The sequence below is a fragment of the Macaca mulatta genome, chromosome 17 (assembly GCF_049350105.2).
Source record: "Macaca mulatta isolate MMU2019108-1 chromosome 17, T2T-MMU8v2.0, whole genome shotgun sequence".
Taxonomy (NCBI): Eukaryota; Metazoa; Chordata; class Mammalia; order Primates; family Cercopithecidae; genus Macaca; species Macaca mulatta.
Genome location: NC_133422.1, coordinates 51,768,458 through 51,792,697, shown reverse-complemented (window position 1 = coordinate 51,792,697; position 24,240 = coordinate 51,768,458).

Here is a 24,240-nt window from a genome sequence, read left to right as displayed (position 1 = left end):
AAAGGAAATATCCTCAGATGAAATCTGGAAAGAAGCTTTCTGAGAAACTTCTCTGTGGTGTGTGACTTCCACTCACAGAGTTACATCTGTATTTCGTGGATCTCTTTGCTAGCCTTTTTTCTGTCGAATCTGAGAAGAGATATTTCGGATCCCTTTGAAGAGTATAGGGATAAAGCAAATAACCTCCGATATCAAAGAGAAAAAGCCTTCTGAGAAACTTCTTTGTGTTCTGTGAAATCAACTCACAGAGTTACAGCTTTCCCCTCAAGAAGCCTTTCGCTAAGACAGTTCTTGTGGAATTGGCAAAGTGATATTTGGAAGCCCATAGAGGGCTATGGTGAAAAAGGAAATATCCTCAGATGAAATCTGGAAAGAAGTTTTCTGAGAAACTGATCTGTGATGTGTGACTTCCACTGACAGAGTTACATCTGTATTTTGTGGATCTATTTGCGAGCCTTATTTCTGTGGATTCTGAAATATCCTCCGATTACAATGAGAAAGAAGCTTTCTGAGAGTCTTCTTTGTGCTCTGTGAAATCATCTCACAGAGTTACAGCTTTCCCCTCAAGAAGCCTTTCGATAAGACAGTTCTTGTGGAATTGGCAAAGTGATATTTGGAAGCCCATAGAGGGCTATGGTGAAAAAGGAAATATCCTCAGTGGAAATCTGGAAAGAAGCTTTCTGAGAAACTGCTCTGTGGTGTGTGTCTTCCACACACAGAGTTACATCTGTATTTCGTGGATCTCTTTGCTAGCCTTATTTCTGTGGAATCTGAGAACAGATATTTCGGATCCCTTTGAAGACTATAGGGCCAAAGGAAATATCCTCCGATAACAAAGAGAAAGAAGCTTTCTGAGAAACTTCTTTGTGTTCTGTGAAATCATCTCACAGAGTTACAGCATTCCTCTCAAGAAGCCTTTCGCTAAGACAGTTCTTGTGGAATTGGCAAAGTGATATTTGGAAGCCCACAGAGGGCTATGGTGAAAAAGGAAATATCCTCAGAGGAAATCTGGAAAGAAGCTTTCTGAGAAACTTCTCTGTTATGTGTGTCTTCCACTCACAGTGTTACATCTGTATTTCGTGGATTTCTTTGCTAGCCCTATTTCTGTGGAATCTGAGAACAGATATTTCGGATCCCTTTGAAGACTATAGGGGCAAAGGAAATATCCTCTGATAACAAACAGAAAGAAGCTGTGTGAGAAACTTCTTTGTGTTCTGTGAAATCATCTCACAGAGTTACAGCTTTCCCCTAAAGAAGCCTTTCGCTAAGACAGTTCTTGTGGAATTGGCAAAGTGATATTTGGAAACCCTTAGACGGCTAAGGTGAAAAAGGAAATATCCTCAGAGGAAATCTGGAAAGAAGCTTTCTGAGAAACTACTCTGTGATTTGTGAGTTCCACTCACAGAGTTACATCTGTATTTCGTGGATCTCTTTGCTAGCCTTATTTCTGTGGAATCTGAGAAGAGATATTTTGGATGCCTTTGAAGACTATAGGGCCAAAGGAAATATCCTCCGATAACAAAGAGAAAGAAGCTTTCTGAGAAACTTCTTTGTGTTCTGTGAAATCATCACCCAGAGTTACAGCTTTCCCCTCAACAAGCCTTTCGCTAAGACAGTTCTTGTGGAATTGGCAAAGTGATATTTGCAAGCCCATAGAGGGCTATGGTGAAAAAGGAAATATCCTCAGAGGAAATCTGGAAAGAAGCTTTCTGAGAAACTGATCTGTGGTGTGTGTCTTCCACTCACAGAGTTACATCTGTATTTCGTGGATCTCTTTTCTAGCCTTATTTCTCTGGAATCTGAGAACAGATATTTCTTATCCCTTTGAAGACTATAGGGGCAAAGGAAATATCCTCCGATAACAAAGAGAAGGAAGCTTTCTGAGAAACTTCTTTGTGTTCTGTGAAATCATCTCACAGAGTTACAGCTTTCCCCTCAAGAAGCCTTTCGCTAAGACAGTTCTTGTGGAATTGGAAAAGTGATATTTGGAAGCCCATAGAGGGCTATGGTGAAAAAGGTAATATCCTCAGAGGAAATCTGGAAAGAAGCTTTCTGAGAAACTACTCTGTGGTGTGTGTCTTCCACTCACAGTGTTACATCTGTATTTCGTGGATCTCTTTGCTAGCCCTATTTCTGTGTAATCTGAGAACAGATATTTCGGATCCCTTTGAAGACTATAGGGGCAAAGGAAATATCCTCCGATAACAAAGAGAAAGAAGCTTTCTGAGAAACTTCTTTGTGTTCTGTGAAATCATCTCACAGAGTTACAGCTTTCCCCTCAAGAAGCCTTTCGCTAAGACAGTTCTTGTGGAATTGGCAAAGTGATATTCGGAAGCCCATAGAGGGCGATGGTGAAAAAGGAAATATCCTCAGATGGAATCTGGAAAGAAGCTTTCTGAGAAACTGCTCTGTGATGTGTGACTTCCACTCACACAGTTACATCTGTATTTCGTGGATCTCTATGCTAGCCTTATTTCTGCGGAATCTGAGAACAGATATTTCGGATCCCTTTGAAGACTATAGGGCCAAAGGAAATAGCCTCCGATAACAAAGAGAAAGAAGCTTTCTGAAAAACTTCTTTGTGTTCTGTGAAATCATCTCACAGAGTTACAGCTTTCCCCTCAAGAAGGCTTTCGATAAGACAGTTCTTGTTGAATTGGCAAAGTGATATTTGGAAGCCCATAGAGGGCTATGGTGAAAAAGGAAATATCCTCAGATGAAATCTGGAAAGAAGCTTTCTGAGAAACTGCTCTGTGGTGTGTGACTTCCACTCACAGAGTTACATCTTTATTTCGTGGATCTCTTTGCTAGCCTTATTTCTGTGGAATCTGAGAAGAGATATTTTGGATCCCTTTGAAGACTATACGGCCAAAGGAAATATCCTCCGATTAGAAAGAGAAAGAAGCTTTCTGAGAAACTTCTTTGTGTTCTGTGAAATCATCTCACAGAGTTACAGCTTTCCCCTCAAGAAGCCTTTCGCTAAGACAGTTCTTGTGGAATTGGCAAAGTGATATTTGGAAGCCCATAGAGGGCTATGGTGAAAAAGGAAATATCCTCAGATGAAATCTGGAAAGAAGCTTTCTGAGAAACTGCTTAGTGTTCTGTTAATTCATCTCACAGAGTTACATCTGTGTTTCGTGGATCTCTTTGCTAGCCTTATTTCTGTGGAATCTGAGAAGAGATATTTCGCATCCCTTTGAAGATTATAGGGCCAAAGGAAATATCCTCCGATAACAAAGAGAAAGAAGCTTTTTGTGAAACTTCCTTTTGTTCTGTGAAATCATCTCAAAGAGTTACAGCTTTCCCCTCAAGAAGCCTTTCGCTAAGACAGTTCTTGTGTAATTGGCAAAGTGATATTTGGAAGCCCATAGAGGGCTATGGTGAAAAAGGAAATATCCTCAGATGAAATCTGGAAAGAAGCTTTGTGAGAAACTGCTCTGCGATGAGTGACTTCCACTCACAGAGTTACATCTGTATTTCGTGGATCTCTTTGCTAGCCTTATTTCTGGGGAATCTGAGAACAGATATTTCGGATCCCTTTGAAGACAATAGGGCCAAAGGAAATATCCTCCGATAACAAAGAATAAGAAGCTTTCTGAAAAACTTCTTTGTGTTCTGTGACATCCTCTCACAGAGTTGCAGCTTTCCGCTCAAGAAGCCTTTCGCTAAGAGAGTTCTTGTGGAATTGGCAAAGTGATATTTGGAAGCCCATAGAGGGCTATGGTGAAAAAGGAAATATCCTCAGATGAAATCTGGAAAGAAGCTTTCTGAGAAACTGCTCTGTGATGTGTGACTTCCACTCACAGAGTTACATCTGTATTTCGTGGATCTCTTTCCTAGCCTTATTTCTGTGGAATCTGAGAACAGATATTTCGGATCCCTTAGAAGACAACAGGGGCAAAGGAAATATCCTCCGATAACAAAGAGAAAGAAGCTTTCTGAGAAACTTCTTTGTGCTCTGTGAAATGATCTCACAGAGTTACATCTTTCCCCTCAAGAAGCCTTTCGATAAGAAAGTTCTTGTGCAATTGGCAAAGTGATATTTGGAAGCCCATAGAGGGCTATGGTGAAAAAGGAAATATCCTCAGTGGAAATCTGGAAAGAAGCTTTCTGAGAAACTGCTCTGTGGTGTGTGTCTTCCACTCACAGAGTTACATCTGTATTTCGTGGATCTCTTTGCAAGCCTTATTTCTGTGGAATCTGAGAACAGATATTTCGGATCCCTTTGAAGACTATAAGGCCAAAGGAAATATCCTCCGATAACAAAGAGAAAGAAGCTTTCTGAGAAACTTCTTTGTGTTCTGTGAAATCATCTCACAGAGTTACAGCTTTCCCCTCAAGAAGCCTTTCGCTAAGACAGTTCTTGTGGAATTTCCAAAGTGATATTTGGAAGCCCAAAGAGGGCTATGGTGAAAAAGGAAATATCCTCAGAGGAAATCTTTAATGAAGCTTTCTGAGAAACTGCTCTGTGGTGTGTGTCTTCCACTCACAGAGTTACATTTGTATTTCGTGGATCTCTTTGCTAGCCTTATTTCTGTGGAATCTGAGAACAGATATTTCGGATCCCTTTGAAGACAATAGGGGCAAAGGAAATATCCTCCGATAACAAAGAGAAAGAAGCTTTCTGAGAAACTTCTTTGCGTTCTGTGAAATCCTCTCACAGAGTTACAGCTTTCCCCTCAAGAAGCCTATCGCTAAGACAGTTCTTGTGGAATTGGCAAAGTGATATTTGGAAGCCCATAGAGGGCTATGGTGAAAAAGGAAATATCCTCAGATGAAATCTGGAAAGAAGTTTTCTGAGAAACTGATCTGTGATGTGTGACTTCCACTCACAGAGTTACATCTGTATTTCGTGGATCTCTTTGCTAGCCTTATTTCTGTGGAATCTGAGAAGAGATATTTCGGATCCCTTTGAAGACTATAGGGCCAAAGGAAATATCCTCCGATAAAAAAGAGAAAGAAGCTTTCTGAGAAACTTCTTTGTGTTCTGTGAAATCATCTCACGGAGTTACAGCTTTCCCATCCAGAAGCCTTTCGCTAAGACAGTTCTTGTGGAATTGGCAAAGTGATATTTGGAAGCCCATAGAGGTCTATGGTGAAAAAGGAATTATCCTCAGATGGAATCTGGAAAGAAGATTTCTGAGAAACTGCTCTGTGATGTGTGACTTCCACACACACAGTGTTATATCTGTATTTCTTGGATCCCTTCGCTAGCCTTATTTCTCTGGAATCTGAGAACAGATATTTCGGATCCCTTTGAAGACTATAGGGCAAAAGGAAATATCCTCCGATAACAAAGTGAAAGAAACTTTCTGAGAAACTTCTTTGTGTTCTGTGAAATCATCTCACAGAGTTACAGCTTTCCCCTCAAGAAGCCTTTCGCTAAGACAGTTCTTGTGGAACTGGCAAAGTGATATTTGGAAGCCCATAGAGGGCTATGGTGTAAAAGGAAATATCCTCAGAGGAAATCTGGAAAGAAGCTTTCTGAGAAACTGCTCTGTTATGTGTGTCTTCCACTCACAGTGTTACATCTGTATTTCGTGGATTTCTTTGCTAGCCCTATTTCTGTGGAATCTGAGAAGAGATATTTCGGATCCCTTTGAAGACTATAGGGGCAAAGGAAATATCCTCCGATAACAAAGAGAAAGAAGCTTTCTGAGAAACTTCTTTGTGTTCTGTGAAATCGTCTCACAGAGTTACAGCTTTCCCCTCAAGAAGCCTTTCGCTAAGACAGTTCTTGTGGAATTGGCAAAGTGATATTCGGAAGCCCATAGAGGGCTATGGTGAAAAAGGAAATATCCTCAGATGAAATCTGGAAAGAAGCTTTGTGAGAAACTGCTCTGCGATGAGTGACTTCCACTCACAGATTTACATCTGTATTTCGTGGATCTCTTTGCTAGCCTTATTTCTGGGGAATCTGAGAACAGATATTTCGGATCCCTTTGAAGACAATAGGGCCAAAGGAAATATCCTCCGATAACAAAGAATAAGAAGCTTTCTGAAAAACTTTTTTGTGTTCTGTGACATCCTCTCACAGAGTTGCAGCTTTTCGCTCAAGAAGCCTTTCGCTAAGACAGTTCTTGTGGAATTGGCAAAGTGATATTTGGAAGCCCGTAGAGGGCTATGGTGAAAAAGGAAATATCCTCAGATGAAATCTGGAAAGAAGCCTTCTGAGAAACTGCTCTGTGATGTGTGACTTCCACTCACAGAGTTACATCTGTATTTAGTGGATCTCTTTGCAAGCCTTATTTCTGTGGAATCTGAGAAGAGATATTTCGGATGCCTTAGAAGACAACAGGGGCAAAGGAAATATCCTCCGATAACAAAGAGAAAGAAGCTTTCTGAGAAACTTCTTTGTGCTCTGTGAAATCATCTCACAGAGTTACATCTTTCCCCTCAAGAAGCCTTTCGATAAGACAGTTCTTGTGCAATTGGCAAAGTGGTATTTGGAAGCCCATAGAGGGCTATGGTGAAAAAGGAAATATCCTCAGTGGAAATCTGGAAAGAAGCTTTCTGAGAAACTGCTCTGTGGTGTGTGTCTTCCACTCACAGAGTTACATCTGTATTTCGTGGATCTCTTTGCTAGCCTTATTTCTTTGGAATCTGAGAACAGATATTTCGGATCCCTTTGAAGACTATAGGGCCAAAGGAAATATCCTCCGATAACAAACAGAAAGAAGCTTTCTGAGAAACTTCTTTGTGTTCTGTGAAATCATCTCACAGAGTTACAGCTTTCCCCTCAAGAAGCCTTTGGCTAAGACAGTTCTTGTGGAATTGGCAAAGTGATATTTGGAAGCCCATAGAGGGCTATGTTGAAAAAGGAAATATCCTCAGAGGAAATCTTTAATGAAGCTTTCTGAGAAACTGCTCTCTGGTGTGTGTCTTCCACTCACAGAGTTACATTTGTATTTCGTGGATCTCAATGCTAGCCTTATTTCTGTGGAATCTGAGAACAGATATTTCGGATCCCTTTGAAGACAATAGGAGCAAAGGAAATATCCTCCGATAACAAAGAGAAAGAAGCTTTCTGAGAAACTTCTTTGTGTTCTGTGAAATCATCTCACAGAGTTACAGCTTTCCCCTCAAGAAGTCTATCGCTAAGACAGTTCTTGTGGAATTCGCAAAGTGATATTTGGAAGCCCATAGATGGCTATGGTGAAAAAGGAAATATCCTCAAATGAAATCTGGAAAGAAGTTTTCTGAGAAACTGATCTGTGATGTGTGACTTCCACTCACAGAGTTACATCTGTATTTCGTGGATCTCTTTGCTAGCCTTATTTCTGTGGAATCTGAGAAGAGATATTTCGGATCCCTTTGAAGACTATAGGGGCAAAGGAAATATCCTCCGATAACAAAGCGAAAGAAGCTTTCTGAGAAACTTCTTTGTGTTCTGTGAAATCATCTCAAAGAGTGACAGCTTTCCCCTCAAGAAGCCTTTCGCTAAGACAGTTCTTGTGGAACTGGCAAAGTGATATTTGGAAGCCCATAGAGGGCTAAGGTGAAAAAGGAAATATCGTCAGAGGAAATCTGGAAAGAAGCTTTCTGAGAAACTGCTCTGTTATGTGTGTCTTCCACTCACAGTGTTACATCTGTATTTCGTGGATTTCTTTGCTAGCCCTATTTCTGTGGAATCTGAGAACAGATATTTCGGATCCCTTTGAAGACTATAGGGACAAAGGAAATATCCTCCGATAACAAAGAGAAAGAAGCTTTCTGAGAAACTTCTTTGTGTTCTGTGAAATCATCTCACAGAGTTACAGCTTTCCCCTCAAGAAGCCCTTCGCTAAGACAGTTCTTGTGGAATTGGCAAAGTGATATTTGGAAGCCCATAGAGGGCTGAGGTGAAAAAGGAAATATCCTCAGAGGAAATCTGGAAAGAAGCTTTCTGAGAAACTAGTCTGTGATGTGTGACTTCCACTCACAGAGTTACATCTGTATTTCGTGGATCTCTTTGCAAGCCTTATTTCTGTGGAATCTGAGAAGAGATATTTCGGATCCCTTAGAAGACAATAGGGGCAAAGGAAATGTCCTCCGATAACAAAGAGAAAGAAGCTTTCTGAGAAACTTCTTTGTGCTCTAAGAAATCATCTCACAGAGTTACATCTTTCCCCTCAAGAAGCCTTTCGATAAGATAGTTCTTGTGGAATTGGCAAAGTGATATTTGGAAGCCCGTAGAGGGCTATGGTGAAAAACGAAATATCCTCAGTGGAAATCTGGAAAGCAGCTTTCTGAGAAACTGCTCTGTTTTGTGTGTCTTCCACTCACAGAGTTACATCTGTATTTCGTGTACCTCTTTGCTAGCCTTATTTCTGTTGAATCTGAGAACAGATATTTCGGATCCCTTTGAAGACTATAGGGCCAAAGGAAATATCCTCCGATAACAAAGAGAAAGAAGCTTTCTGAGAAACTTCTTTGTGTTCTGTGAAATCATCTCACAGAGTTACAGCTTTCCCCTCAAGAAGTCTTTCGCTAAGACAGTTCTTGTGGAATTTGCAAAGTGATATTTGGAAGCCCTTAGAGGGCTATGGTGAAAAAGGAAATATCCTCAGAGGAAATCTGGAAAGAAGCTTTCTGAGAAACTGCTCTGTGGTGTGTGTCTTCCACTCACAGAGTTACATTTGTATTTCGTGGATCTCTTTGCTAGCCTTATTTCTGTGGAATCTGAGAACAGATATTTCGGATCCCTTTGAAGACAATAGGGGCAAAGGAAATATCCTCCGATAACAAAGAGAAAGAAGCTTTCTGAGAAACTTCTTTGTGTTCTGTGAAATCATCTCACAGAGTTACAGCTTTCCCCTCCAGAAGCCTTTCGCTAAGACAGTTCTTGTGGAATTGGCAAAGTGATATTTGGAAGCCCATAGAGGGCTATGGTGAAAAAGGAAATATCCTCAGATGAAATCTGGAAAGAAGCTTTCTGAGAAACTGCTCTGTGATGTGTGACTTCCACTCACAGAGTTACATCTGTATTTGGTGGATCTCTTTGCTAGCCTTATTTCTGTGGAATCTGAGAACAGATATTTCGGATCCCTTTGAAGACTATAGGGCCAAAGGAAATATCCTCCGATAACAAAGAGAAAGAAGCTTTCTGAGAAATTTCTTTGTGTTCTGTGAAATCATCTCACAGAGTTACAGCTTTCCCCTCAAGAAGATTTTCGCTAAGACAGTTCTTGTGGAATTGGCAAAGTGATATTTGGAAGCCCATTGAGGGCTGTGGTGAAAAAGGAAATATCCTCAGATGAAATCTGGAAAGATGCTTTCTGAGAAACTGCTCTCTGATGTGTGACTTCCACTCACAGAGTTACATCTGTATTTGGTGGATCAGTTTGCCAGCCTTATTTCTGTGGAATCTGAGAACAGATATTTCGGATACCTTTGAAGACTATAGGGCAAAAGGAAATATCCTCCGATAACAAAGAGAAAGAAGCTTTCTGAGAAACTTCTTTGTGTTCTGTGAAATCATCTCACAGAGTTACAGCTTTCGCCTCAAGAAGCCTTTCGCTAAGACAGTTCTTGTGGAATTCGCAAAGTGATATTTGGAAGCCCATAGAGGGCTATGGTGAAAAAGGAAATATCCTCAGATGAAATCTGGAAAGAACTTTTCTGAGAAACTGCTCTGTGATGTGTGACTTCCACGCACAGAGTTACATCTGTATTTCGTGGATCTCTTTGCTAGCCTTATTTCTGTGGAATCTGAGAACAGATATTTCGGATCACTTTGAAGACAATAGGGCCAAAGGAAATATCCTCCGATAACAATGAGAAAGAAGCTTTTTGAGAAACTTCTTTGTGCTCTGTGAAATCATCTCACAGAGTTACAGCTTTCCCCTCAAGAAGCCTTTCGCTAAGACAGTTCTTGTGGAATTGGCAAAGTGATATTTGGAAGCCCATAGAGGGCTATGGTGAAAAAGGAAATATCCTCAGTGGAAATCTGGAAAGAAGCTTTCAGAGATACTGCTCTGTGGTGTGTGTCTTCCACTCACAGAGTTACATCGGTATTTCGTGGATCTCTTTGCTAGCCTTATTTCTGTGGAATCTGCGAACAGATATTTCGGATCCCTTTGAAGACTATAGGTCCAAAGGAAATATCCTCCGATAACAAAGAGAAAGAAGCTTTCTGAGAAACTTCTTTGTGTTCTGTGAAATCATCTCACAGAGTTACAGGTTTCCCCTCAAGAAGCCTTTCGCTAAGACAGTTCTTGTGGAATTGGCTAAGTGATATTTGGAAGCCCATAGAGGGCTATGGTGAAAAAGGAAATATCCTCAGATGAAATCTGGAAAGAAGCTTTGTGAGAAACTGCTCTGCGATGTGTGACTTCCACTCACAGAGTTACATCTGTATTTCGTGGATCTCTTTGCTAGCCTTATTTCTGTGGAATCTGAGAACAGATATTTCGGATCCCTTTGAAGACAATAGGGCCAAAGGAAATATCCTGCGACAACAAAGAGAAAGAAGCTTTCTGAAAAACTTCTTGTGTTCTGTGACATACTCTCACAGAGTTACAGCTTTCCGCTCAAGAAGCCTTTCGCTAAGACAGTTCTTGTGGAATTGGCAAAGTGATATTTGGAAGCCCATAGAGGGCTATGGTGAAAAAGGAAATATCCTCAGAGGAAATCTGGAAAGAAGCTTTCTGAGAAACTGCTCTGTGATGTGTGACTTCCACTCACAGAGTTACATCTGTATTTCGTGGATCTCTTTGCAAGCCTTATTTCTGTGGAATCTGAGAAGAGATATTTCGGATCCCTTAGAAGACAATAGGGGCAAAGGAAATGTCCTCCGATAACAAAGAGAAAGAAGCTTTCTGAGAAACTTCTTTGTGCTCTGTGAAATCATCTCACAGAGTTACATCTTTCCCCTCAAGAAGCCTTTCGCTAAGACAGTTCTTGTGGAATTGGCAAAGTGATATTTGGAAGCCCATAGAGGGCTATGGTGAAAAAGGAAATATCCTCAGAGGAAATCTGGAAAGAAGCTTTCTGAGAAACTGCTCTGTGGTGTGTGTCTTCCACTCACAGAGTTACATTTGTATTTCGTGGATCTCTTTGCTAGCCTTATTTCTGTGGAATCTGAGAACAGATATTTCGGATCCCTTTGAAGACTATAGGGCCAAAGGAAATATCCTCCGATAACAAAGAGAAAGAAGCTTTCTGAGAAACTTCTTTGTGTTCTGTGAAATCATCTCACAGAGTTACAGCTTTCCGCTCAAGAAGCCTTTCGCTAAGACGGTTCTTGTGAAATTGGCAAAGTGATATTTGGAAGCCCATAGAGGGCTATGGTGAAAAAGGAAATATCCTCAGATGAAATCTGGAAAGAAGTTTTCTGAGAAACTGCTATGTGATGTGTGACTTCCACTCACAGAGTTACATCTGTATTTCGTGGATCTCTTTGCTAGCCTTACTTCTGTGGAATCTGAGAACAGATATTTCGGATCCCTTTGAAGACAATAGGGCCAAAGGAAATATCTTCCGATAACAATGAGAAAGAAGCTTTTAGAGAAACTTCTTTGTGCTCTGTGAAATCATCTCACAGAGTTACAGCTTTCCCCTCAAGAAGCCTTTCGATAAGATACTTCTTGTGGAATTGGCAAACTGATATTTGGAAGCCCATAGAGGACTATGGTGAAAAAGGAAATATCCTCAGATGAAATCTGGAAAGATGCTTTCTGAGAAACTGCTATGCGATGTGGGACTTCCACTCACAGAGTTACATCTGTATTTCGTGGATCTCTTTGCTAGCCTTATTTCTGTGAAATCTGAGAACAGATATTTCGGATCCCTTTGTGACTATAGGGCCAAAGGAAATATCCTCCGATAACAAAGAGAAAGAAGCTTTCTGAGAAACTTCTCTGTGTTCTGTGAAATCATCTCACAGAGATACAGCTTTCCCCTCAAGAAGCCTTTCGCTAAGACAGTTCTTGTGGAATTGGCAAAGTGATATTTGGAAGCCCATAGAGGGCTATGTTGAAAAACGAAATATCCTCTGATGAAATCTGGAAAGAAGCTTTCTGAAAAACGGCTCTATGATGTGTGATTTCCACTCACAGAGTTACATCTGTATTTCGTGGATCTCTTTGCTAGCCTTATTTCTGTTGAATCTGAGAACAGATATTTCGGATCCCTTTGAAGACTATAGGGCCAAAGGAAATATCCTCCGATAACTAAGAGAAAGAAGCTTTCTGAGAAACTTCGTTGTGTTCTGTGAAATCATCTCACAGAGTTACAGCTTTCCCCTCAAGAAGCCTTTCGCTAAGACAGTTCTTGTGGAATTGGCAAAGTGATATTTGGAAGCCCATAGACTGCTATGGTGAAAAAGGAAATATCCTCAGATGAAATCTGGAAAGAAGCTTTCTGAGAAACTGCTCTGTGATGTGTGTCTTCCACTCACAGAATTACATCTGTATTTCTTGGATCTCTTTGCTAGCCTTATTTCTGTGGAATCTGAGAACAGATATTTGGGATCCCTTTGAAGACTGTAGGGGCAAAGGAAATATCCTCCGATAACAAAGAGAAAGATTTCTGAGAAACTTCTTTGTGTTCTGTGAAATCATCTCACAGAGTTACAGCTTTCCCCTCAAGAAGCCTTTCGCTAAGACAGTTCTTGTGGAATTGGCAAAGTGATATTTGGAAGCCCATAGAGGGCTATGGTGAAAAAGGAAATATCCTCATATTCAATCTGGAAAGAAGCTTGCAGAAAAACTGCTCTGTGATGTGTGACTTCCACTCACAGAGTTACATCTGTATTTCATGGATCTCTTTGCTAGCCTTATTTCTGTGGAATCTGAGAACAGATATTTCGGATCCCTTTGAAGTCTATAGGGCCAAAGGAAATATCCTCCGATAACAAAGAGAAAGAAGCTTTCTGAGAAACTTCTTTGTGTTCTGAGAAATCATCTCACAGAGTTACAGCTTTCCCCTCAAGAAGCCTTTCGCTAAGACAGTTCTTGTGGAATTGGCAAAGTGATATTTGGAAGTCCATGGAGGGCTACGGTGAAAAAGGAATTATCCTCAGAGGAAATCTGGAAAGAAGCTTTCTGAGAAACTGCTCTGTGATGTGTGACTTCTGCTCACAGAGTTACATCTGTATTTCGTGGATCTCTTTGCTAGCCTTATTTCTGTGGAATCTGAGAAGAGATATTTCGGATCCCTTTGAAGACTATAGGGCCAAAGGAAATACCCTCCGATAATAAAGAGAAAGAAGCTTTCTGAGAAGCTTCTTTGTGTTCTGTGAAATCATCTAACAGAGTTACAGCTTTCCCCTCAAGAAGCCTTTCGCTAAGACAGTTCTTATGGAATTGGCAAAGTGATATTTGGAAGCCCAAAGAGGGCTATGGTGAAAAAGGAAATAACCTCAGATGAAATCTGGAAAGAAGCTTTCTGAGAAACTGCTCTGTGATGTGTGACTTCCACTCACAGAGTTACATTTGTATTTCGTCGATCTCTTTGCTAGCCTTATTTCTGTGGAATCTGAGAACAGATATTTTGGATGCCTTTGAAGACTATAAGGCCAAAGGAAATATCCTCCGATAACAAAGAGAAAGAAGCTTTCTGAGAAACTTCTTTGTGTTCTGTGAAATCATCTCACAGAGTTACAGCTTTCCCCTCAAGAAGCCTTTCGCTAAGACAGTTCTTGTGGAATTGGCAAAGTGATATATGGAAGCCCATAGAGGGCTATGGTGAAAAAGGAAATATCCTCAGATGAAATCTGGAAAGAAGCTTTCTGAGAAACGTCTCTGTGGTGTGTGTCTTCCACTCACAGAGTTACATCTGTATTTCGTGGATCTCTTCCTAGCCTTATTTCTCTGGAATCTGAGAACAGATATTTCGGATCCCTTTGAAGACTATAGGGGCAAAGGAAATATCCTCCGATAACAAAGAGAAAGAAGCTTTCTGAGAAACTTCTTTGTGTTCTGTGAAATCATCTCACAGAGTTACAGCTTTCACCTCAAGAAGCCTTTCGCTAAGACAGTTCTTGTGGAATTGGCAAAGTGATATTTGGAAGCCCATAGAGGGCTATGGTGAAAAAGGAAATATCCTCAGAGGAAATCTGGAAAGAAGCTTTCAGAGAAACTGCTCTGTGGTGTGTGTCTTCCACTCACAGAGTTACATCTGTATTTCGTGGATCTCTTTGCTAGCCTTATTTCTGTGGAATCTGAGAACAGATATTTGGGATCCCTTTGAAGACTATAGGGGCAAAGGAAATATCCTCCGATAACAAAGAGAAAGAAGATTTCTGAGAAACTTCTTTGTGTTCTGTGAAATCATCTCACAGAGTTACAGCTTTCCCCTCAAGAAGCCTTTCGCTAAGACAGTTCTTGAGGAATTGGCAAAGTGATATTTGGAAGCCCATAGAGGGCTATGGTGAAAAAGGAAATATCCTCAGATGAAATCTGGAAAGAAGATTTCTGAGAAACTGCTCTGTGATGTGTGACTTCCACTCACAGAGTTACATCTGTGTTTCGTGGATCTCTTTGCTAGCCTTATTTCTGTGGAATCTGAGAAGAGATATTTCGGATCCCTTTGAAGACTATAGGGCCAAAGGAAATATCCTCCGATAACAAAGAGAAAGAAGCTTTCTGAGAAACTACTTTGTGTTCTGTGAAATCATCTCACAGAGTTACAGGTTTTCCCTCAAGAAGCCTTTCGCTAAGACAGTTTTTGTGGAATTGGCAAAGTGATATTTGGAAGCCCACAGAGGGCTGTGGTGAAAAAGGAAATATCCTCAGAGGAAATCTGGAAAGAAGCTTTCTGAGAAACTGCTCTGAGGTGTGTGACCTCCACTGACAGAGTTACATCTGTATTTCGTGGATCTCTTTGCTAGCCTTATTTCTGTGGAATCTGAGAACAGATATTTCGGATACCTTTGAAGAATATAAGGCCAAAGGTTATATCCTCCGATAACAAAGAGAAAGAAGCTTTCTTAGAAACTTCTTTGTGTTCTGTGAAATCACCTCACAGAGTTACAGCTTTCCCCTCAAGAAGCCTTTCGCTAAGACAATTCTTGTGAAATTGGCAAAGTGATATTAGGAAGCCCATAGAGGGCTATGGTGAAAAAGGAAATATCCTCAGATGAAATCTGGAAAGAAGCTTTCTGAGAAATTGCTTAGTGTTCTGTTAATTCATCTCACAGAGTTACATCTGTATTTCGTGGATCTCCTTGCTAGCCTTATTTCTGTGGAATCTGAGAACAGATATTTCGGATCCCTTTGAAGACTATAGGGCCAAAGGAAATATCCTCCGATATCAAAGAGAAAGAAGCTTTTTGAGAAACTTCTTTGTGTTCTGTGAAATCATCTCTCAGAGTTACAGCTTTCCCCTCAAGAAGCCTTTCGCTAAGACAGTTCTTATGGAATTGGCAAAGTGATATTTGGAAGCCCAAAGAGGGCTATGGTGAAAAAGGAAATAACCTCAGATGAAATCTGGAAAGAAGCTTTCTGAGAAACTGCTCTGTGATGTGTGACTTCCACTCACAGAGTTACATTTGTATTTCGTCGATCTCTTTGCTAGCCTTATTTCTGTGGAATCTGAGAACAGATATTTTGGATGCCTTTAAAGACTATAAGGCCAAAGGAAATATCCTCCGATAACAAAGAGAAAGAAGCTTTCTGAGAAACTTCTTTGTGTTCTGTGAAATCATCTCACAGAGTTACAGCTTTCCCCTCAAGAAGCCTTTCGCTAAGACAGTTCTTGTGGAATTGGCAAAGTGATATTTGGAAGCCCATAGAGGGCTATGGTGAAAAAGGAAATATCCTCAGATGAAATCTGGAAAGAAGCTTTCTGAGAAACGTCTCTGTGGTTTGTGTCTTCCACTCACACAGTTAAATCTGTATTTCGTGGATCTCTTTGCTAGCCTTATTTCTCTGGAATCTGAGAACAGATATTTCGGATCCCTTTGAAGACTATAGGGGCAAAGGAAATATCCTCCGATAACAAAGAGAAAGAAGCTTTCTGAGAAACTTCTTTGTGTTCTGTGAAATCATCTCACAGAGTTACAGCTTTCACCTCAAGAAGCCTTTCGCTAAGACAGTTCTTGTGGAATTGGCAAAGTGATATTTGGAAGCCCATAGAGGGCTATGGTGAAAAAGGAAATATCCTCAGAGGAAATCTGGAAAGAAGCTTTCAGAGAAACTGCTCTGTGGTGTGTGTCTTCCACTCACAGAGTTACATCTGTATTTCGTGGATCTCTTTGCAAGCCTTATTTCTGTTGAATCTGAGAAGAGATATTTGGGATCCCTTTGAAGACTATAGGGGCAAAGGAAATATCCTCCGATAACAAAGAGAAAGAAGATTTCTGAGAAACTTCTTTGTGTTCTGTGAAATCATCTCACAGAGTTACAGCTTTCCCCTCAAGAAGCCTTTCGCTAAGACAGTTCTTGAGGAATTGGCAAAGTGATATTTGGAAGCCCATAGAGGGCTATGGTGAAAAAGGAAATATCCTCAGATGAAATCTGGAAAGAAGATTTCTGAGAAACTGCTCTGTGATGTGTGACTTCCACTCACAGAGTTACACCTGCATTTCGTGGATCTCTTTGCTAGCCTTATTTCTGTGGAATCTGAGAACAGATATTTCGGATCCCTTTGAAGACTATAGGGCCAAAGAAAATATCCTCTGATAACAAAGAGAAAGAAGATTTCTGAGAAACTTCTTTGTGTTCTGAGAAATCAGCTCACAGAGTTACAGCTTTCCCCTCAAGAAGCCTTTCGCTAAGACAGTTCTTGTGGAATTGGCAAAGTGATATTTGGAAGTCCATGGAGGGCTACGGTGAAAAAGGAAATATCCTCAGAGGAAATCTGGAAAGAAGCTTTCTGAGAAACTGCTCTGTGATGTGTGACTTCCACTCACAGAGTTACATCTGTGTTTCGTGGATCTCTTTGCTAGCCTTATTTCTGTGGAATCTGAGAAGAGATATTTCGGATCCCTTTGAAGACTATAGGGCCAAAGGAAATATCCTCCGATAACAAAGAGAAAGAAGCTTTCTGAGAAACTTCTTTGTGTTCTGTGAAATCATCTCACAGAGTTACAGGTTTTCCCTCAAGAACCCTTTCGCTAAGACAGTTTTTGTGGAATTGGCAAAGTGATATTTGGAAGCCCACAGAGGGCTGTGGTGAAAAAGGAAATATCCTCAGAGGAAATCTGGAAAGAAGCTTTCTGAGAAACTGCTCTGAGGTGTGTGACCTCCACTGACAGAGTTACATCTGTATTTCGTGGATCTCTTTGCTAGCCTTATTTCTGTGGAATCTGAGAACAGATATTTCGGATACCTTTGAAGAATATAAGGCCAAAGGATATATCCTCCGATAACAAAGAGAAAGAAGCTTTCTTAGAAACTTCTTTGTGTTCTGTGAAATCACCTCACAGAGTTACAGCTTTCCCCTCAAGAAGCCTTTCGCTAAGACAATTCTTGTGGAATTGGCAAAGTGATATTAGGAAGCCCATAGAGGGCTATGGTGAAAAAGGAAATATCCTCAGATGAAATCTGGAAAGAAGCTTTCTGAGAAATTGCTTAGTGTTCTGTTAATTCATCTCACAGAGTTACATCTGTATTTCGTGGATCTCCTTGCTAGCCTTATTTCTGTGGAATCTGAGAACAGATATTTCGGATCCCTTTGAAGACTATAGGGCCAAAGGAAATATCCTCCGATATCAAAGAGAAAGAAGCTTTTTGAGAAACTTCTTTGTGTTCTGTGAAATCATCTCTCAGAGTTACAGCTTTCCCGTCAAGAAGCCTTTCGCTAAGACAGTTCTTATGGAATTGGCAAAGTGATATTTGGAAGCCCAAAGAGGGCTATGGTGAAAAAGGAAATAACCTCAGATGAAATCTGGAAAGAAGCTTTCTGAGAAACTGCTCTGTGATGTGTGACTTCCACTCACAGAGTTACATCTGTATTTCGTGGATCTCTTTGGTAGCCTTATTTCTGTTGAATCTGAGAAGAGATATTTGGGATCCCTTTGAAGACTATAGGGGCAAAGGAAATATCGTCCGATAACAAAGAGAAAGAAGATTTCTGAGAAACTTCTTTGTGTTCTGTGAAATCATCTCACAGAGTTACAGCTTTCCCCTCAAGAAGCCTTTCGCTAAGACAGTTCTTGAGGAATTGGCAAAGTGATATTTGGAAGCCCATAGAGGGCTATGGTGAAAAAGGAAATATCCTCAGATGAAATCTGGAAAGAAGATTTCTGAGAAACTGCTCTGTGATGTGTGACTTCCACTCACAGAGTTACATCTGTATTTCGTGGATCTCTTTGCTAGCCTTATTTCTGTGGAATCTGAGAACAGATATTTCGGATCCCTTTGAAGACTATAGGGCCAAAGAAAATATCCTCTGATAACAAAGAGAAAGAAGATTTCTGAGAAACTTCTTTGTGTTCTGAGAAATCAGCTCACAGAGTTACAGCTTTCCCCTCAAGAAGCCTTTCGCTAAGACAGTTCTTGTGGAATTGGCAAAGTGATATTTGGAAGTCCATGGAGGGCTACGGTGAAAAAGGAAATATCCTCAGAGGAAATCTGGAAAGAAGCTTTCTGAGAAACTGCTCTGTGATGTGTGACTTCCACTCACAGAGTTACATCTGTGTTTCGTGGATCTCTTTGCTGGCCTTATTTCTGTGGAATCTGAGAAGAGATATTTCGGATCCCTTTGAAGACTATAGGGCCAAAGGAAATATCCTCCGATAACAGAGAGAAAGAAGCTTTCTGAGAAACTTCTTTGTGTTCTGTGAAATCATCTCACAGAGTTACAGGTTTTCCCTCAAGAAGCCTTTCGCTAAGACAGTTTTTGTGGAATTGGCAAAGTGATATTTGGAAGCCCTCAGAGGGCTGTGGTGAAAAAGGAAATATCCTCAGAGGAAATCTGGAAAGAAGCTTTCTGAGAAACTGCTCTGAGGTGTGTGACCTCCACTGACAGAGTTACATCTGTATTTCGTGGATCTCTTTGCTAGCCTTATTTCTGTGGAATCTGAGAACAGATATTTCGGATACCTTTGAAGAATATAAGGCCAAAGGATATATCCTCCGATAACAAAGAGAAAGAAGCTTTCTTAGAAACTTCTTTGTGTTCTGTGAAATCACCTCACAGAGTTACATCTTTCCCCTCAAGAAGCCTTTCGCTAAGACAATTCTTGTGGAATTGGCAAAGTGATATTAGGAAGCCCATAGAGGGCTATGGTGAAAAAGGAAATATCCTCAGATGAAATCTGGAAAGAAGCTTTCTGAGAAATTGCTTAGTGTTCTGTTAATTCATCTCATAGAGTTACATCTGTATTTCGTGGATCTCCTTGCTATCCTTATTTCTGTGGAATCTGAGAACAGATATTTCGGATCCCTTTGAAGACTATAGGGCCAAAGGAAATATCCTCCGATATCAAAGAGAAAGAAGCTTTTTGAGAAACTTCTTTGTATTCTGTGAAATCATCTCACAGAGTTACAGCTTTCCCCTCAAGAAGCCTTTCGCTAAGACAGTTCTTGTGGAATTGGCAAAGTGATATTTGGAAGCCCATAGAGGGCTATGGTGAAAAAGGAAATATCCTCAGATGAAATCTGGAAAGAAGCTTTCTGAGAAACGTCTCTGTGGTGTGTGACTTCCACTCACAGAGTTACATCTGTATTTCCTGGATCTCTATGCTAGCCTTATTTCTGTGGAATCTGAGAACAGATATTTCGGATCCCTTTGAAGACTATGGGGGCAAAGGAAATATCCTCCGATAACAATGAGAAAGAAGCTTTCTGAGAAACTTCTTTGTGTTCTGTGAAATCATCTCACAGAGTTACAGCTTTTCCGTCAAGAAGCCTTTCGCTAAGACAGTTCTTGTGGAATTGGCAACGTGATATTTGGAAGCCCATAGAGGGCTATGGTGAAAAAGGAAATATCCTCAGATGAAATCTGGAAAGAAGCTTTCTGAGAAACTGCTCTGTAGTGTGTGACTTCCACTCACAGAGTTACATCTGTATTTCGTCGATCTCTTTGCTAGCCTTTTTTCTGTGGAATGTGAGAAGAGATATTTCGGATCCCTTTGAAGACTATAGGGCCAAAGGCAATATCCTCCAATAAAAAAGAGAAAGAAGCTTTCTGAGAAGCTTCTTTGTGTTCTCTGAAATCATCTAACAGAGCTACAGCTTTCCCCTCAAGAAGCCTTTCGCTAAGACAGTTCTTATGGAATTGGCAAAGTGATATTTGGAAGCCCATAAAGGGCTATGGTGAAAAAGGAAATAACCTCAGATGAAATCTGGAAAGAAGCTTTCTGAGAACCTGCTCTGTGATGTGTGACTTCCACTCACAGAGTTACATCTGTATTTCGTGGATCTCTTTGCTAGCCTTATTTCTGTGGAATCTGAGAACAGATATTTCGGATCCCTTTGTGACTATAGGGCCAAAGGAAATATCCTCCGATAACAAAGAGAAAGAAGCTTTCTGAGAAACTTCTTTGTGTTCTGTGACATCCTCTCACAGAGTTACAGCTTTCCCCTCAAGAAGCCTTTCGCTAAGACAGTTCTTGTGGAATTGGCAAAGTGATATTTGGAAGCCCATAGAGGGCTATGGTGAAAAAGGAAATATCCTCAGTGGAAATCTGGAAAGAAGCTTTCTGAGAAACTGCTCTGTGGTGTGTGTCTTCCACTCACAGAGTTACATCGGTATTTCGTGGATCTCTTTGCTAGCCTTATTTCTGTGGAATCTGCGAACAGATATTTCGGATCCCATTGAAGACTATAGGTCCAAAGGAAATATCCTCCGATAACAAAGAGAAAGAAGCTTTCTGAGAAACTTCTTTGTGTTCTGTGAAATCATCTCACAGAGTTACAGGTTTCCCCTCAAGAAGCCTTTCGCTAAGACAGTTCTTGTGGAATTGGCTAAGTGATATTTGGAAGCCCATAGAGGGCTATGGTGAAAAAGGAAATATCCTCAGATGAAATCTGGAAAGAAGCTTTGTGAGAAACTGCTCTGCGATGTGTGACTTCCACTCACAGAGTTACATCTGTATTTCGTGGATCTCTTTGCTAGCCTTATTTCTGTGGAATCCGAGAACAGATATTTCGGATCCCTTTGAAGACAATAGGGCCAAAGGAAATATCCTGCGATAACAAAGAGAAAGAAGCTTTCTGAAAAACTTCTTTGTGTTCTGTGACATACTCTCACAGAGTTACAGCTTTCCGCTCAAGAAGCCTTTCGCTAAGACAGTTCTTGTGGAATTGGCAAAGTGATATTTGGAAGCCCATAGAGGGCTATGGTGAAAAAGGAAATATCCTCAGAGGAAATCTGGAAAGAAGCTTTCTGAGAAACTGCTCTGTGATGTGTGACTTCCACTCACAGAGTTACATCTGTATTTCGTGGATCTCTTTGCAAGCCTTATTTCTGTGGAATCTGAGAAGAGATATTTCGGATCCCTTAGAAGACAATAGGGGCAAAGGAAATGTCCTCCGATAACAAAGAGAAAGAAGCTTTCTGAGAAACTTCTTTGTGCTCTGTGAAATCATCTCACAGAGTTACATCTTTCCCCTCAAGAAGCCTTTCGATAAGACACTTCTTGTGGAATTGGCAAAGTGATATTTGGAAGCCCATAGAGGGCTATGGTGAAAAAGGAAATATCCTCAGAGGAAATCTGGAAAGAAGCTTTCTGAGAAACTGCTCTGTGGTGTGTGTCTTCCACTCACAGAGTTACATTTGTATTTCGTGGATCTCTTTGCTAGCCTTATTTCTGTGGAATCTGAGAACAGATATTTCGGATCCATTTGAAGACTATAGGGCCAAAGGAAATATCCTCCGATAACAAAGAGAAAGAAGCTTTCTGAGAAACTTCTTTGTGTTCTGTGAAATCATCTCAGAGTTACAGCTTTCCCCTCAAGAAGCCTTTCGCTAAGACAGTTCTTGTGGAATTGGCAAAGTGATATTTGGAAGCCCATAGAGGGCTATGGTGAAAAAGGAAATATCCTCAGATGAAATCTGGAAAGAAGCTTTCTGAGAAACTGCTCTGTGATGTGTGACTTCCACTCACAGAGTTACATCTGTATTTGGTGGATCTCTTTTCTAGCCTTATTTCTGTGGAATCTGAGAAAAGATATTTCGGATCCCTTTGAAGACTATAGGGCCAAAGGAAATATCCTCCGATAACAAAGAGAAAGAAGCTTTCTGAGAAATTTCTTTGTGTTCTGTGAAATCATCTCACAGAGTTACAGCTTTCCCCTCAAGAAGACTTTCGCTAAGGCAGTTCTTGTGGAATTGGCAGTGTGATATTTGGAAGCCCATTGAGGGCTGTGGTGAAAAAGGAAATATCCTCAGATGAAATCTGGAAAGATGCTTTCTGAGAAACTGCTCTCTGATGTGTGACTTCCACTCACAGAGTTACATCTGTATTTGGTGGATCTCTTTGCTAGCCTTATTTCTGTGGAATCTGAGAACAGATATTTCGGATACCTTTGAAGACTATAGGGCAAAAGGAAATATCCTCCGATAACAAAGAGAAAGAAGCTTTCTGAGAAACTTCTTTGTGTTCTGTGAAATCATCTCACAGAGTTACAGCTTTCCCCTCAAGAAGCCTTTCGCTAAGACAGTTCTTGTGGAATTCGCAAAGTGATATTTGGAAGCCCATAGAGGGCTATGGTGTAAAAGGAAATATCCTCAGATGAAATCTGGAAAGAACTTTTCTGAGAAACTGCTCTGTGATGTGTGACTTCCACGCACAGAGTTACATCTGTATTTCGTGGATCTCTTTGCTAGCCTAATTTCTGTGGAATCTGAGAACAGATATTTCGGATCCCTTTGAAGACAATAAGGCCAAAGGAAATATCCTCCGATAACAATGAGAAAGAAGCTTTTTGAGAAACTTCTTTGTGCTATGTGAAATCATCTCACAGAGTTACAGCTTTCCCCTAAAGAAGCCTTTCGCTAAGACAGTTCTTGTGGAATTGGCAAAGTGATATTTGGAAGCCCATAGAGGGCTATGGTGAAAAAGGAAATATCCTCAGTGGAAATCTGGAAAGAAGCTTTCTGAGAAACTGCTCTGTGGTGTGTGTCTTCCACTCACAGAGTTACATCGGTATTTCGTGGATCTCTTTGCTAGCCTTATTTCTGTGGAATCTGAGAACAGATATTTCGGATCCCTTTGAAGACTATAGGGCCAAAGTAAATATCCTCTGATAGCAAAGAGAAAGAAGCTTTCTGAGAAACTTCTTTTTGTTCTGTGAAATCATCTCACTGAGTTACAGCTTTCCGCTCAAGAAGCCTGTCGCTAAGACGTTTCTTGTGGAATTGGCAAAGTGATATTTGGAAGCCCATAGAGGGCTATGGTGAAAAAGGAAATATCCTCAGATGAAATCTGGAAAGAAGTTTTCTGAGAAACTGCTATGTGATGTGTGACTTCCACTCACAGAGTTACATCTGTATTTCGTGGATCTCTTTGCTAGCCTTACTTCTGTGGAATCTGAGAACAGATATTTCGGATCCCTTTGAAGACAATAGGGCCAAAGGAAATATCTTCCGATAACAATGAGAAAGAAGCTTTTAGAGAAACTTCTTTGTGCTCTGTGAAATCATCTCACAGAGTTACAGCTTTCCCCTCAAGAAGCCTTTCGATAAGATACTTCTTGTGGAATTGGCAAAGTGATATTTGGAAGCCCATGGAGGACTATGGTGAAAAAGGAAATATCCTCAGATGAAATCTGGAAAGATGTTTTCTGAGAAACTGCTATGCGATGTGTGACTTCCACTCACAGAGTTACATCTATATTTCGTGGATCTCTTTGCTAGCCTTATTTCTGTGGAATCTGAGAACAGATATTTCGCATCCCTTTGTGACTATAGGGCCAAAGGAAATATCCTCCGATAACAAAGAGAAAGAAGCTTTCTGAGAACCTTCTTTGTGTTCTGTGACATCCTCTCACAGAGTTACAGCTTTCCCCTCAAGAAGCCTTTCGCTAAGACAGTTCTTGTGGAATTGGCAAAGTGATATTTGGAAGCCCATAGAGGGCTATGTTGAAAAACGAAATATCCTCTGATGAAATCTGGAAAGAAGCTTTCTGAGAAACGGCTCCATGATGTGTGATTTCCACTCACAGAGTTACATCTGTATTTCGTGGATCTCTTTGCTAGCCTTATTTCTGTTGAATCTGAGAACAGATATTTCGGATCCCTTTGAAGACTATAGGGCCAAAGGAAATATCCTCCGATAACTAAGAGAAAGAAGCTTTCTGAGAAACTTCTCTGTGTTCTGTGAAATCATCTCACAGAGATACAGCTTTCCCCTCAAGAAGCCTTTCGCTA